This window comes from Pinus tabuliformis, chromosome 3_2 (assembly GCF_031772625.1).
Source record: "Pinus tabuliformis cultivar Carrire ecotype Pingquan chromosome 3_2, CPIR1, whole genome shotgun sequence".
NCBI lineage: Eukaryota > Viridiplantae > Streptophyta > Pinopsida > Pinales > Pinaceae > Pinus > Pinus tabuliformis.
In genome coordinates, this window is record NC_142302.1 from 694464994 (window position 1) to 694479884 (window position 14891).

The window sequence follows — 14891 nt, forward strand, 5'->3', positions numbered from 1 at the left end:
TATGAGGAAAGGTGATCATTCGAAATTAAGTTGAAATGACCAAAACCATAGCATAAACCCATGTACGTCATAGCAGAAGATTATAATCCAAAGGTTTGTCAATAAATTCTACTTCAATATAGATAACTTTGCCCCCTAATTCCACTTAGAGGGAGTTCAGAATCCCACACGGTTTGTATGTCCTTCCATTAAAGGGTTTTAATATGGTGGTCAATTGACTGAGTTGGGTTGAACCAATCGCCTTCCAGCAAGACAGAGACATGACTCAAGTTTAGTCTTCCTAGTCCACAATAGAACAATGAATGTTCTTACCATGAAAAACTGCCTGAGTCAAAATGTAACTGAGTTGAAAGTCAAGGGGTATAGCTTTCATGAGAGGAAAGCACTAGGTTGGAATCCGATGGATCCACACATTCGATAGCTAAGAATAAGGCTTTATTTTGGGTGGGGTAGTTTTGCAAAACCTAAGGAGTTGACAGATTCAAAGGGTACCAAGCCAAGTCTTCAACTACATTGTAATTTTTAGTAGCTCTCGAGCGAGGTTTGAAGGTAGACTTATGGATAACACCCTTTGGAGGATTGATAATCAATTTTGTAGGAAACAAAGGTGGAACATGATGAGATGAAGATGGTTCAAAACTGGCTGGTCGATCAGTAGCCTAACTGTTTAGTGGATTCGTATTTCGATAGTCCCTATTCCAAGTGGCCACTAAGACATCGGATTTAATGTTTGAGGAGGAAAACATCAAAACCATATTATAGGAAGAGGCATCCCAGGCAACCATATGGGTCTCCTGATTGGGAAATGGTCTGGTTAGCACTATGGGATAAGTGGATGATTTAAGGAATTGATTCACTTCAGCATGGTGTAGAAAATCACGTGTAAAGTGATTGTTGTTAGAAATCAGCCATGGGTATCGAGGCTTTTGTTTCTAATCAGAAGATGAATTTGTTTGTTTATACTACAGTGAATAATCTTTCTTTTTCTTACCTTTACCTTTATTCTTGCTTCCAGGTTACTGTTAAGACTTTCCTTTATCAGATGAGACAACATTTATCTCGGAAGCAGAAGCCGGAGGAGGATGAGATGGAGGGTTTTGTGCAGGGCTGGAAAGAGAAATAGAAGATGGTTTACTCATTGGCTGCGAACTGGAAGAACCTATAATTCCATTAAAAACATGAGATTCTTTACCAAGTGGAAGAGGAACAATATTCGAAGGTATCAGAGTGTTTGATATCATCATTGAGGATGATGAATTTGGTGTAAACCATATATAAATACTAAGCAAGAGCAATAACTTGTTCTTCGATGATGACTCCACCTTTGGGCACATCTTCTGTTATGGGAGCTAATAGAGACTTGAGAAACCATCCTGCTAACAACTTATTGGGAACATAAGTCTTGACCAACCAGCGATGGCATCTCCACTCGTGAATGTGATCTGAAATGTGATTAGAGTCAGATTTTTTGAAGTTAGTCAATAGTTCCGCTCCAGTTTAGTATCTGATGTGATAATAGAAATGTGTGAGGAAGGTGGTGGCTAAAGTGTTGAATTCATGAAATGATGCTCAAGGTAATTCAATATACCATTTAACTGTAATACCAGTAAGCATTCGATGAAAAAATATAGAATTGAATGGAATCATCATTAAGTGAATTGGATGAACACCACCGATGATACGTCATAACATGCATTAATGGGTCTTCTCCAAGATTCCCATTGAACCTTGGGATATCAGAAGGAACTTAGTGGGAATTATTGGCCACCATGGTGAATGAGAAATGGCGTCATTAGTAAGTTGAGTTAAATTCAGTAATTCAAGAGTAGCCATAAAAGGCAACTGCGGATTAAAGTCAGGAGGTGGATGACCTAGTTATGAAGGGATATCGTAGGTAATAGGCACTTGCATTCATGGATAAGGTGCATTCTAATAATAAGGAACTTCGTTACAAGGATATGGAGGGTTCTGATAACTAGCATACAAGTGGGTTTGTTTCCTAGCGACAAGATGGCGATAAATATGTTGGAATGGTTGGGTTTGGATTTGCTGGCCTTGAAAAAGAACTTGATGCGATCCATACTATTTCCATATCGGGGTATACATTTCCACCTGGTATAGTTTTGATTGAGACTGCACTAAATTATGATGATTTTGACCAACCGAAACTTGAGGAGTACCTTGTGTAAGCGATTGAGAAGGTGAGGAACCTTGTACAGGTTGACGAATCAGGATCTGGAGGGAACTAGATAACATTGGAATGGGTTGTAAACGTTGGCTGATATATATTTAATCTTGTTGAGGTGTGAATGGATAGGTAATAATTTGCGATGGAGATGGTACAATTTGAGGATTCAACAATCGATCTCAATATGAACCAAGTTGCACGGGTAAAGTAGGTTTCCAAACACTGGAAACCATTCAAGGATAAGGATGACTATATCTAAGTAGATTAGCATATTGAGGTATACCAACAACAGTTTTCCCCCTTGCCATGGGAGGAGGGGATGATGGAGGCAAATGCGATTCAAATGGAGGGTACCCAACATAAGGAGGTTGGAATTTTGAGTGTAGCTTTTCTCCCTAATATACGGGACAACCTACTGCTCTATTGTAGGTGTCTATGGAGGAAGAGGAGAATACTATGTGGCATTCATAAGAGAGGTAACATACATTATTTCCAGGTTAGGTGACATGGGAGAGGTCCAAGGATTGGAAGCCACAATAAAAAGGTACCAGATCATGGTTGATGGTCAGGCATGATGAACGAGCCACCATACAAATGAGATTTTGGCCATGTTACCAACATAGATGAAGCTTTGACACTTAATGTCTCAACCATAATGGTGGACATGGGTTGAGGGTTTGAATTAGTTCCAGTCATGGTTAAAAATCCCAATGAATATTTCCATGAGAAATCCGTGGGCAAGCCCGAAGAATCAAGTAAAGGAGAATACATAGGTGGTTGAAGAGCTAGAAGAGGATTGGTTTGATATAAATAAAGTCCTTCCAAATGAACATGAGTAGGAGGGTGAGGATCTTCTTGAGGGATCTCTTCAATACCTATAAGTCCATATCTAAGAGTCTCACCATTAGGCCCAAGATATATTGGTTATGTCTAAGACAAAGGAAGAGAGGAGAAAGCTCCCAAAGACTCAGGTAAATATGGTTGAGGCTCCTCAGGTTCAATAACCTTAGGAAACAAAGTTTCTAACTTAGGGAGATCAGATTCAATTACCTCAGGTAATAAAGTTTCAGGGACTTCTATTTCAATTGTGTCATTGTCACCAACAGGAACAAATGTAATCTTGGGTTCAAAACTCAAATCGACAAACAATTATGGTTGATCAATATCAGGAGGAGAGGAAAAATTAGTTCCAAATGTTATCCATTTGGTAGTTTGCTTTTTCCTATGCCTCGAACAATGGTTAGGAGTAGCCTTTGGATGAAGAGGAGGCTTATTTTTCATTCTACATGAACAACAGGGACGGGGATTTTGTTCTTCCACGTTGGATGATATATTTTATTGACACAAAAAGAAATAAATGAAAATGAGGGTAATCTAGGCATAAAGGATTACCAAGAAACCATGAATTGTAATATACACCTTGGCGAACTAAGGACTTAATGTAGGGAATGCAATTTCCCTGCATATTGTGTTCGCTATATCATGGTATACAAGGTGGCAAACTCAATTACCTATGAATGGATAGAAACCTATTTGGGACTCTCAAAGCATACATGATGGTGCATTTGGGTGTAGTCCCTAGTAGTGCTCTATAATGCATAACCGTTCTATGAGTGTATTCCCATATACTTTATGTGCATGGAGTGCCACCAATATACCCAAAGTATGTCAAGTACGATCATATACACTCACATATGTGGAACGAAATTTCAGCCCCAAGATACAATGTTGGCAAAAAAGAACAACTCCTAAATTTAAAAATGTCAGAACACTTCTCTCGCCTAGACCTCTAAATTTTTTGTTTAATGTTATAAATTCTCCTTGGGTTGATTGAATAAATTTTACTGTTTATATTTGATTATGTTTCAACTTTAGGGCTCACCATGAATGTCACTTGAATATCCTAAAATGCAAATATAGCATGAGAAAATAGAAATCCTTTCTCTTTCAATGAAAATTTGACCAAGGAATGGAAGAAATAGTCAAGATGCACAATTAATATGCATAAAACAAGATGCAAGATGCAATTTCCTTTCTAATGCAACTCTTCCTATACTAATGCACATGCAAAGCCCTAAATGTTGATGAATTTTTTTTCTTTTCACCATAATTAATTTTTGAAATGGAGAAAATTAAGATGCAAATGTTTAATTACTGATTCAGTTTCACTTGGTAGAGCGAGGACTAAAACAATAATTAATCCAAGTGACCAACAACCAAACGAAAACAGTTTGTAAGTTACCATGTGATAAAAACAAAGAAAATCCAAAAACCAATTCTTACCAAAGGTAAATATAACAAATCCAAACAAAATGGAGGCTTTAGAGATACCACAAGACAATGAAGTCTTAGGGAAGCTTAGATGGAAATAGGCTAACCATAGACAGGCTCAAGAACCAAGGAAAAATACATGTAGAAAAGGGCTCAACGCTGGTGCAGAAGAGGCAATATTGCGTTCCAATGATGATGCAGAGTGGGTCACATTGAGGTGCAATGCTATGTCAAAGACATAGGGGGTGCATTGGGCTTGGGAAAGAGGATTCAAACACAAAAATTGTAAAAACAACTCCATAAAATCTCTTCCTAGGTATGTTCTTGGTTGGACGATACAACAAAGGTGTATCAAGGAGCTAATCAAACAAAATGGATAAGGAAACCACCAAGGGAATTATTTTTTCCCCAGTACGGTCACCAATGTTTTATACAAGATTTATGATTGTAGACAAAAGTATCTCCCCTAGTTCAGTGGCTAACCAAGAACAATAGAGATACAAGGAACACAATGCTTTTCCTTAACGTAAATAGATGATGGAGCCTACAATAATTCACGCACTTTGCTCCTTCTTTATCTTGGAAGCTCCAATTTGAGCTCTTAGTGCCAAAATTAGAACCTCCATAGTCAGGTAACATAATCCAAAAAACTACGAGATATATGAAGTATGATCTAAGTACCTCATTCAATAGACCAACATGGTATCGAAATATATTAAATAACAACATCACATATAGGAAAACAATGAATCCTTTACATTAATACAAATGGAAGGAGATTACAACCATAAGTAGCACTTGATCTTGTAGAAGAGCTCCTCCAAGTTGTTGACTTATCCTTTCCTTGTCACAATGTGTAGTTTCAATCACCCTAAATGTATGAGATGATGACCATTGAGTAAAACAACATAAGGTGGGAATCACTCTCCAAAATCCAGCCCCCAACCACATAGAAGGCTATGAATATATAGAGAAGTATGGTAGGTTGAGAGTTCTTATCCAATTACCAATATATGGTAAGACATCCACCTTTGATGGAGCGATAGGATCAAAGGATAAATGGTGAAAACATGAAAGTAGGGTAGGATAGGATTCAAATGTTTTATTCAAGGCAAGTAGTTGAAACAACTTCTGTAAAATCCTAGAAGGGGAAGCTTCTAGAATCTTGATCATTCTTCCAGATTTATAGAACCAATGGATGTGCAAAGGGGAGCGACCTGGTGGTGAACAACGTAGGCCATAATGGAGAAAACTGTTGGTGAACCCACCCCAGTAGGCTTAGAGGGATCATTGGTCCTTAAATTGGCTCATACGAAGCAGTTTAGGGATGAAAGTCTAGGAAATGAAGGGTACATGCTTAGGGATTTGTGTAAGATGGTGAAAAGGGGGAATACGATGTTGATTGATCCCATTGGGAGGCTCACTAATCGAATGTGACAAAATGGCCTATAAAACTGACTGCGCATATCATTGATGTCGTACTTTGAGATGAGAAAAACTGAAAAACAGAAGAAAAGTAAGAATCTGAGGCAGTCGAAGAGATTGCAAGTGTCAGATACGCAATTAATACTTTTGGTTGTGTCCTCAATGCTGGGAGGAAAAACCCTAAAGATCCACCACCAAATGAGGCCCCAACTTAGAAGAAAAACAACTAATATAAGTTGAAAATTCAAGGGTTTGATCCTGAATAAGAGCTGAAGGGGCAGAAGATTTTGGAATATTTGTTAAGAAAACTCATGCCACCCATTAGCTAAGCTATGAACAAGTTTGGAACTGTAGCAAGACCAAATTAAGACCATCATTCTGGAAGTTCCAAACAAAGTTGCTCCTCCATACACTTCAACAATGCCTACCACACTTGACTACAAAATAATCAAGGATTTGAAGAAAGAACTTGCAAATATTTGAATCTTTAGCCTCACAAGAATAGAAAACCAGTGAGAACTACTTGTTCGAGTGCTTGAACAACTCCCATCAGAAGGTAATGATTCTTATTCCCATAAGGTATCTGGTAAGTCTTGTGGTCCCCTTGATTTTGTCGTTAATGCTACAACATTAGAATCTAATACTCTTTTCCCTATGCTTCTATTGGTCCAGGCTATTGGTGAACTTAGAAATTTTCTTATCATATTATCTAAAGACGATTGAGTTCACAACGTATAAATATCATAATTGTGGACATACCAGAAGCATATGGTTTACTCCTTAGTAGAGATTGGTAAAGAAAATTACAAGTGTAATTTGCAACTAATTGGTCTCTTTTGTGACTTTTGTACAGGGGAAAGAAAAATCATATATGGGTAGAGACAGAACCTTACATTAAATACACTTTCACATCCTTCGAAGGGAAAAATAAGTGATTCGCTTTCGCTGATCTAATTTTCAGTAATTTATTTTTGGAAATAGATCTTGGGTGTTATCTCACATAACCATCTCCAATTCCACCAAATACACAATTGGAGCTCCTTCCTTGCTCTTTGGCTGGTGAAAATAACTTATGTTGAAAATGAAACAGGAAAATCTAGTTTGAACTTTGCCTTGGTCAAGCTAGATTAACATTTGAATTTCTATTTCAACAAAATACTTGGAGGTAGCTAACTGAGGTGGCATGGTTCTTGTCACTCAGTTAACTAAGTAAATTTGATTTGGAGAGAATTGAGTTTAGTTATACATGATTGATTGCTAATTTGTAGCAATTTACCTCAACTAATTTGAATTATTGTTAGTTGAACTAGTTTTAATTATCAGAAGAACTAGTGGAGGTCAAGTTGTGGATGTGGAACATCAACCACATTGAGTAATCAACCAGTTAACTAATCAATCATAACAAAATATTTGTTGCATGTAGCATTAAGAGAATTTTGAGGTCTAAAATGGGCCTGCAAAGAAAAATGGATAACAAAAATAAACTTTATAAGAATGAATAGGATTCAAGATGATGATGTCAACCATGGGGGATGATTCGCCTTTTTTGGAGTAAAAAAGTAAAAAGATTGTAAAATAATAAAATAATAAAACTACATTTTCAACTCATATTTTCAACTTATCTCCCTAATATTTTACTTAAATTTGTAGTGGTAGTACTCATTAGATGCGAAATTTATTTCCACATCCAAGGAGTACCCATGTTTCATACTTTCGATGGACCCTGCTACACGAAAAAATGAGAAATACTTGAAAAAATGTGATTGCAATCATGTTTTTCATGTATTTCTCATTTTCTGTGTAGAAGGGTCCATTAAAAGTATGCAACATGGGTACTCCTTAGATAAGGAATCAAATTATGCATCCAACAAGTTTTTTTGTTCGAAATTTTAGCAAACCCGTAGGGAGATAAGTTGAAAATGCGAGTTGAAAAATAGTTTTTTCTTTTTTCCCTCTAAAATTTGATGATGTAATCCAATCTTGTTTTATTATTTCCACTATTATTTTATAATTTCCTTAGGAGGCCCATTTTAGACCTAAAAATTCCCCTAATGAGAATTTGAGTTACCTAGTTGAGATGGAGATACCAAGGCAATGCACTATCAGTTATAGAAAATTCCCATTTGTACAAGTGGTGCATGCAGTCAGAGATTAACCTAAGTGTGAAATTCCAAAAAATAGGGGAAATTTACCAAGGGAACATCACAAGGAATAGGAGCTTGGTAAGGCTTGAAATTGGCTAAATATTTAGCTAGGCTCAGCCAGTTAGGATGAGGGATAGACTATACACTTGTAGGGTGTGCTAACGCTTGCACAAGCATTGCATTTCTTCTCTATTTTCTTATTAATGCAATATAGATAGTAAGGGGTTTTCAGTAGCTTCTTTCCCCTAGATAAATCTTTGTGCATGTGTGATGTTTCCTTTTGAATCTCTATGATTCTTGTTTTATATGGTGAATTAACTTCCGGAGATCAGTGGAGTAGTTTCAAGTATTGTGATTTAGCAAATTTCATGAGTAGTATTGAATCTATACATTAATTTCTAGAACTTAGGCAATATAGATGTACATAATATTAGTAATAGTAGAAATTATACAAGAAATAAATTAGTAGCTAGTAAATTTTGGACTCTTTACTTTGATGGTCCTAAGACATAGGATGGTTCTATAGCGAGTTGCATCCTGAGAAACCCGCAAAACAAGAAGCATATATTTTCATCACATTTGGAGTTCGAGTGCACTAAGAACACTATAGAGTAAAAAGCACTAGTACTTTGATGAATGAATCTATAGACCTAAAGGTAGAGTTTTTGAAGTTAATCTGTGACTCAAATGTAGTCACTTGACAGGTACGAGATACAATACATTGTGTTTCACCTCATCTAAAAAACTACCAACGAGAGGTATGGCGTTTCATAAATCATTTTCAATCTTTAAATATTGTTTGTGTTCCAAGAGTTAGGAACATAGTAGAAGACACATTACCAAATTCTGTTGCTATGATGTCGCCATTGAAAAATGGTTTTTCTATTGAAATTTTATATAAACCATCTTTGACTGAAAATGTTACTAATTTACACACTTTCAATGACAACCAGCATATACTACACTTTATCATGAATGATTATGTATTTAAAGATGTAACCATAGAGGAGGATGTGCATGAGTAGGATCTGCAAGAAGCATCTCAAGCATATAAAGGAAACATTATGCCAAAAGGTGTGGTTTCGCTGGAGAAAATATATTACTTATAGAATTGGTTTAGAGGGCCAACAAGGACAAAGACTCAAGAGTTCCAAGCTGGCATCCGACAAATTCAATATGGGAACCCCACAAGATCCAACGTATGTCAATCTTAGTACCTTTTGTGCCCCCTAAGAGTGACAATAGTTTATTCATTTATTTAAGTAGTATCAAGATGTGTTCACTTGGACATACGATGATTTAAATACTTACGATACATGCATCATACAACATGTGATTCCTACAAAATAAGGGGTGAAACTGTTCCAGCAGAAGCTGCAAAATTTCCATATAACACTGGAGACCCTTATTTAGAAGAAATTTAGAAAGTTTTTGCATGCTCAGAGCGTCTTTAAATTCGAACATTCCATGTGGCTATCCAACTTGGTCCTAGTAAGAAAGAAGTATGGTGAAATGCACCTATGTGTCGATTTTTGAAATCTTAACCGGGCTTCTAATAAAAACAATTATCCCTTGCCATCCATGGAGCATATACTCTAGATAGTGTCTATATCTAAAAATTTTTCACCACTATAAGGATTTTCAATCTATAATCAAGTTCTAGTAGCAGATATAGATAGGTTGAAAACTACATTCCAGACTAAATGGGGAACATTCACGTTCAAAAGAATACCATTTGGGCTAACCAATGATGTTGCATCCTTTGAAAGAGTGATGAACATGAACATCACCCTTCGTGGTCTTATAAGTTAGATCTTTGTTGTCTACTTGTATGATGTCACAATGTTTTCTAAGAAAAGTTTAGATCATGTACGTCATCTGAAGTAGATATTCGAGCGTTGTCAGAAGTACGAGATTTCTCTAAATCCTAAGAAGAGAATCTTTGGCGTGTCTGAAGGGATCTTATTAGGTCACATCATATCATAGAGTGAAATCGAGATTGACGTTGATACAGTCAAGCCTATCACACAGATGTCATTCCCAATGAATAAAAAATTGATGCAATCTTTCTTAGGGAAAATCAAATTCTGCAAAAAATTTATCCCTGATTATGCACAAATAGTCAAACCTATGTAGCAGATGGTTAAGAAAGATGCAATATATAAGTTGGACAAATGGGAGAAATAATTTTTTTCTTATATTAAACAAGCTATTTTCGATTCTCACACTTTTCAGTCCATATTATGATAAAGATTTCCTACTCTATACATTTTCTTCGAATTTATCAACTACCGCTATATTAACTTAGAAGGACGATGTAGGAAATGAACGATCCGTCTCTTTTATGAGCACCAGTCTATAAATACCAAAATTAAATTAACCTATCATCGATAAATAAGCATATACAGTATACAAGGAAGTGAAGTATTTTTTGCCTACTTATTGAAAGCTCACACCATTGTATTCGTACCTCACCCAATAGTAAGAACAATGCGTGTGCAACAAGAAGATAGTGAGAAAAGAGTTAATTGGGTGACTCACATTTAGGAATATGATCTCGAATTTAAACAAGTTGATTCTATAAAGGGTCATGGACTATGCAAACTAGCAACCGAAGCAAAGGATGCTCTCAAACAAGATCTATCATGATGTGAGCAGGAAATAGAAATGTAGAATGTTGATCACATTCCTCAGTCCACATCCATAGTGCCTTGTATGCATAGATATGACAGTTTTTGGAACATGGTAACTTTCCCTCGTAATTATCAAGTAAAAAAAAAGGGGTAATATGCTTAAAATATCTATCATATAAGCTGGTCCATGGAGTGGTTTTTGGAATCTATGATATAAAGGTCTATCATATAAGAAATGGATTTATTTTAAGGTGCCTTGAGCCACAAGATAGGCAGAAGGTTCTGAAATATCTACACGATGGACCAACAATGGCCTTTATGTGGGCGAAACTACAACACAGAAAGTCATAAGGTTTGGTTATTATTGGCCCACTCTGGCCCACTCTTTTTAAGGATGCTCATGCATATGTCTGCAAATTCTAAGCTTCTAAAAAATGCCAGTAGTGATAAAAGGTTAGACACCCAACTACTTCCAGTAGAAATCAAAGAACCATTCCAACCGTGGGGCCTTGATGTTATCATAGAAATTCTCTCACATTCATCAAAGCAACACCAATATATGCTCACAAATACAGGTCATTTCACTTGGTGGTTTGAAGCAGGACCACTTAGACAAGTAAATGACCAGGGAGTCATTCAATTTATATAGCAGAATATTGTCACTAGGCTTGGCGTTCCTACATTTCTTGTCTTTGATAATTCAACCTACTTTTCATCTTTAAAACTTTATGAGTTCTCATTGTAAAACAATATTTTTCTCAATCATGCATCCAATTTTTAACCCTGGGGGAATGGTCTAGCTGAACCAACAAATAAAAATGTTATTCACATCATCAAGAAGACCATCTTCTTTGAAAATAAGAGTTGGTATACTGCTTTGAATAATGCATTATGGGCCGACCTTGTTACTCTAAAACCTTCCCTGAAGACCTCACCATAATTTCTATTGTATGGTAAAGAATTTATCTTCCCTCTAAACCTTTACCTCCTAGCCTTGCAACTCTCTCAAGAGCCACAATGTAAACCCTGCCTATTGGTTCATAATGGGACATACAATTTACTAAAATTTGAGGAATAGTGGATCAAAGCCAAGGCCCGATTTTTCGAGCATAAGAACCACATAAAGCAGTGGTTTGATAGAAAATCAATAGGGGAAAAGAGTTTTGATGTGCGCGACCTAGTTGTACGATGATATAAACTCCATGAAGAGAAATGTAAAGATAAACAGTTTTAGCCATTGTGGATTGGACCATTGACAGTTGAAGAGAAACTTGGCCACAATGCTTTCAAGCTAAAATATTTAGACGAGAGGATTGACCACCTCCTGTAAATCGCCGAGACCTAAAACATAATTTTCAATAGCAACTACGAGCTACACTTCCTGCACATATTGTTTTGCTTCTTTTATTTCTTCATTTGTTTTGTGTTATCGGTTCTAGTAGTCATATGTTGTATGTTCTCTTGATTCATGTCGTGCCATGTCTTATGTCATTCATTGTAAATAAATAAGATTTGTGTGTTAAAGTGCATGGTCCAAGATCTTTGCAGTGCAATTGAAGGTTAATGTGACAACTTCAATGCTTGGCTATCTGTTTACTCTTCTTCTTTGTTTGGGAAAAGCCATAGGTTGGGCTTAGTCCAGATGGAAAATATAATTTTTTCAATAGGATAAACTTTAGGGAACCTATTAGATTCTTATTTATGATAACACCTGAATTGCTCAACTTGGTATATGTCTACCTGTGTGTTAATGCTTGTCGAATCTAGTAGAAAAGGGATAAGTGGAAAATCTAAAGTGATAAAAGTTAAATCGATTGCCTTAAAATAATTCTTTGAAGGGGAAAACTCCTCTACTCTTGATAGTTTGGGATACCTCTTCCACCCATTTAAAATAATAAGTGTCGATGCAAATTTCTATTAAATAAAAAAATAAAGGGTGAAAGAATAGAAAGGCTTCTTGCGCAAGGAAGTGAAGCTAGTGACCTCATCGATGAAATAACTAGGCTCATTCGTAGTGAAGTAACACTTGTGCTCTTGAATTGACTGCATCAGGGTACTATCCATGCCATCTAGTAGGAGAGCAACACCAGAGTTGAAAAATATATACTCTAAATATCATAAAATTGTCATGCACATTACGCTTCCCAAAACAAAATGTTTGTGATATGGTGTATCTCTATATGCGTTCGACCAAGTAGAGAAAAGTAACATGCTATGTGTGAAGATGAATTGAAAGGGAGAAATTGGGGAAATCAATACTTCCTGAAGGTCTAATGCTAGCTGAACTTTACTCCCAGACAGAGAATCCAAATTTCTTACAGTCTGTCACTAGGTCCCTCAAAAATTTTGCTACATTTGAATTTTGGAGCCTACATCACTGTCATATGAAGTGTCACCTTGGTCATCAAATGTTGTTTTATGTTGACTCATATTTTTTAGTATTCTTAAGAGTTCTTAAGTGTCATTGCACTAATTTGAATATCCTTATATGCATTTTATGGTCATAACACCTTTCTTGTTGTAAAACAATAGTTTTTGGTCGCAATCGCACACACTTCATTATATATAGTTGGTGAACATGCCTAAAGTGGTGTTTTCATGTATATTCAATGTTTCTTAATCTTTTCTAAGTTTTCTTGATGAGTTACTATGTGTCGCATGTGGTTTTGTGTCCAAAACTCATTTTGGCCAACCCTTGATCAACCATCTTCACTTAGACAAATTTTGGCTCCAAATGAGCCCATTAAGGCCAACAACGCATGTGTGCACTTCAAAGCCTTGATGGGTGATCCTTCACTATTTAGAAGTGCTCTTTACACCCTCCTTGAGAGATCGACAGACTCCAAAAGAAATAAGCCCCTTCCTTGTCTTGAATTGTGCCCTCAAATCACCAAGTGTTCCTTGAGTGCACTCCTTTGGCTCGAAGTAGTGAACCCTCCTTGAGTGCATTTTCGCATCCAAAAGACATGAAGCTTATCCCTTCCACCTTGCCTTATGCACCCTATGGCCTCATGACCTGACTTGAGCACATTGTCACACCTTCAAGGCATGAAGCCTTAGCCTTCATCCTTCAATAGTGTCCCCTTTGCCCTACCTAAGGCCTTCCAAGTGCATAAGTGCACCCCAAAAGTATGAAGCATCAAACTTCCACCGTAGGGGTTGTGCATTGCACCTTCCCTCTCTCCCTTGGGTGCATACCACACTTGGGAAGACCTAAGCCTTCCCCCTCACACTTCAGACTTGTGACATGTGCCCTGCCTAAATTTTCTTCTTATTTAAGGCACATGAGTGCATTTTGAAGCCTCTAAGCTCCTCCTCCATCCTTTAGCCTTTCAAGGTGCGCCCTTAGGCCTGGAAGATTTGTTCACCATTTTAAGCACACCAAAAGGACATGAACAAGAAAATATGCATGAAGCATGGTAGAATAGGAGATTTTCAGACTGATAGTTGCTCTTCATGAGTGGTTTCAGAAACAGGTGCTCCAAGAACCTCATGGAAAGAGCGCATAAAGAGGATTGGGAAAAGATGGTGAAGAAAGGAAGCATAAGAAGAGACAGGGACACACCTGAGACTTGATGATCAAAGCACCATGAAGAATCCAAAGCTTAAAGAAACTTGGGAGGGTGGATGCAACATGAACAGATGATGATAAAAAGAAAACATACATAGTGGCAAGCATGTCACCAGTGAAGCAAATCCATATCATCAGTCAATATCATGCCCCAGTCATCCATAATAGTGACATGTCTAATTTCATCATATGATGATGTGGAAGAAAAATATTATCATTGTGAATAATTGTATAAGACAAATGAGTAGAATTCCAAGAGTCATATGTGAACTCAAGAGTTACATAAGTCCAAAGGACATGTAATACCAAAATTCATATGTAATTCTAGAAGTCATTTTGAACTTCAAAGGTTGTAGAATTCCAAAGGTCACTAGAAGTTAGAAAGTCAAGAGTCATGAGGACATGAAAGATCACTCCTCGAGTTATAAAATATATCCTCATTTATCATGTAAAATAATTTTAGACTTGGCTTCTCCCATAGAAATTTTGGGGAGCAAGTAGTGGCTCCAACGCTACAATATTGGAGCTAGTGATGTTCGTTGCATTCATGCATATTGGGATTTTAATTAATATTTGAAGCCCTGATGACCAACACATTTTCAGACATGGATTATGGATATTTGTAATACTATTGTGTAAATGCTCATGGTTCATGTTTT